The 2,663-nt window shown below is 38.3% G+C and overlaps 1 long non-coding RNA gene across 1 annotated transcript; it reads right to left on the minus strand.

Annotated features, from left to right (window-relative positions):
- Window positions 1–284: 284 nt before the first annotated feature.
- LOC144824962 (uncharacterized) lies at window positions 285–1,742 on the minus strand. The gene is made up of 5 exons (XR_013609208.1): window positions 1,608–1,742; window positions 1,412–1,514; window positions 1,222–1,325; window positions 816–949; window positions 285–549 (listed from the first exon to the last, which is right to left on the minus strand). It is a non-coding gene; the product is annotated as an uncharacterized LOC144824962 (long non-coding RNA).
- Window positions 1,743–2,663: the final 921 nt, after the last annotated feature.

Raw genomic sequence — 2,663 nt, forward strand, 5'->3', positions numbered from 1 at the left:
CCTGAAAATAATACTTTAGTGGGGAAGTAACCAGGGAAAACACAAAAACTAACCCCACAGGACATTTATAAATTCAGTAAAGTATCAAGAATAATATGCCCCACAAAACATGTAGATTAAATAATTTATTTATCAGAACATATATATAATTATTTTATATATAATTTTTTCATATTGTCAATAATGCATATTCAAACATTGCACATATAAAAGACAATCAGAATATTGTACAGACTTTAAAAAAGAGCCCCAAGAGCACTTACACTACTTTTACATGTCTCCAAATTAACAAACACAAAAACGCAACCATGAAGTGAAAAAACAGTACAATATAAATGCTAAAGCCAAATAGACATACCTAAAAAATTACATACAAAATACAAATGAACAACAGAAATGTGCTGCAGCGCGTTTTGGAGGTACCATGTACTTAGACACTCCTTTATCAAGTCGCAAAATTTATGTAGGGGTCAAAAGGCCATCTGTAACTCATTGATAGAGTTCATATCTCATATTATACCGGGCTCTGTACACTGTGAAAACACAAGTCTGTGGGGACAAAAACACAGTAAATGTTAAAATAATATCAATTAACCAAAATAACTAAGGAATTGGAGCAAGATAACTGAACCACACAACCATAGACCGAAAATAGTGTAGTATTAAAGAAAAGCCAACACCATAGTTGCATAAAATAATGACACAAGTGATGAAATATGAGAAAACACAAAGTCAACCTCTACCCGAATATGCATAAAAAATGAAAAAGGTAAAAAAGAAACGGTAAAAAGAATATAGTGCAGAATTTGTCTTACTTTCAAGTTGTTCCGATAAAGTAGAAATAAGTTCTACGCAGGGTACCAAATACCAGGCTGTTGACACTGGTTCACTGATAATTAAAAGCCGACCGAGGAACTTAAAGGATGAAATGAATAACAAGTGGACCAATCTAGAAAGAAAAATAATGGAAATATCAAGTCTATCCCAAAGCCCAGAGTTCATGAATTACATAGTGAATATCATAGGATGTCATACATAGATGAGAATGAATCCCCCAAAATTTCTATAGCTGAGCAGATGACCTCTAAGTTATGCGGGTGACCAATAAATCGGACATTCTCGGCAACAGAGAGATTGCTAGAGAGATAGATAGAATAGACCGAAGTATCCCGCCCACAACGTGCAAGATAGAACCAAGAAATCCAAAACAAATTAACTTACTGACTGAAAACAGGTGCCTGTGTACTTCAAAGGATGTCCTGGAAGAATTAAAATTCTGACATGGGCCGCCGAAGGATCTGAATTTCTCGGGGGTATGGAAAGTGCTAAAAAAAAAGAATAACTTAAATATAAGCTGGCCGTCCCCACTATTAATGCGGGTCTTAAAGGCCGATAGAACAGACTCACTTACTTCAGGTAAAAAAACGAAACTTATGTATACATCGGCTATCTTTAATGTGTTGCCTCCCAGCAGCCAAAGGTAGAGGTGCTCATACTCCCACATCCACCCGAATCTAAATGTAATCAAGATAATCATTAACAGATCTCTGCCCATTGAAGTGCCCGCAATCACTTTGTCCTGACATCGAAAGACACAAAGTACCTACATGATATCACCAGGCGATTCCCATCACGGGAGCTGAACACAATCGTCCGGGGTCACTAGTCCACCGTCGAAGTGAGTAATTAAATTAACTGAATATCCAGTCCTTTAAATGCGCTCTCCCTTACTTCTCAAATTGTAAGATGGAACACACATGTGGCAGGAAGGCATAGCGCGTAAAGTTACATTTAACCAGGGCTACAATGGCATCCATATTTGGGTAGAACGGAAGTCCTCCCGGCAATGGGGGCCATGTTAGGTACAGGCCAAGTCTCAGTAAGACCACGTACAATAAGGGGACCGAGCGTGTAGTCATGATCAGTCAATAAAGCAGCTGTGGATCTCACTTATAGAGGCAACTCAATGTACGTCGTAGAAAAACCGCGCAGGGATCGAGACCCAGGTCCCTAAACGGAAGGTCATGATGGAATAGAGTAGAAGCCCAGCACTTAAAATAATCAGAAGGAGACACAAAAAGACTCAAACTACATCTAAATTGATCAAAAAGGTCCCTGTAGCAGTCGGACTCACAACCATTCCTGATGTGAATGTGTTCAGATAGAAGTGGGCCCTGAGGTAGAGTGAATAGAATGTGCTAGAAGACATCCATAAAGAAATCGGGGTGGAAAAAAGGAGAGAGAAATAACTCTCCTTAATAGGTATCATGCTTTAAAAGGGCAACTAGATTTGGCCAACGTACCCAAAATCAAAAATACATCTAAAAAATAATCAGAGACTCAAGAATTATGTATAAAAACGGGTCAGTATATCAATATACTTATGAACATATTCCAAAATAAATAAGGCAAAGTAACCATGGGAAATAAAATCCAGAACAGACCAATAGATATACTTCAGTAGTCAGAAACCCAACTGTATATCTGACTATACCCAGTTGTCCGGAAGACTCCTGGAGACATCCCATACTGACACCACGCCTCAATCCTGGGAAATACAAACAGAACTTCACATGATGGTATTCTCCCAGGGGAGGGATTCATTGAGTTCAGTATTGGCCGTCTGAAGAGTATAAATCCAAAATACTGTTTCTTATGTCTGA

This window comes from Lissotriton helveticus, chromosome 3_1, assembly GCF_964261635.1.
Source record: "Lissotriton helveticus chromosome 3_1, aLisHel1.1, whole genome shotgun sequence".
In the NCBI taxonomy this organism is placed as follows: domain Eukaryota; kingdom Metazoa; phylum Chordata; class Amphibia; order Caudata; family Salamandridae; genus Lissotriton; species Lissotriton helveticus.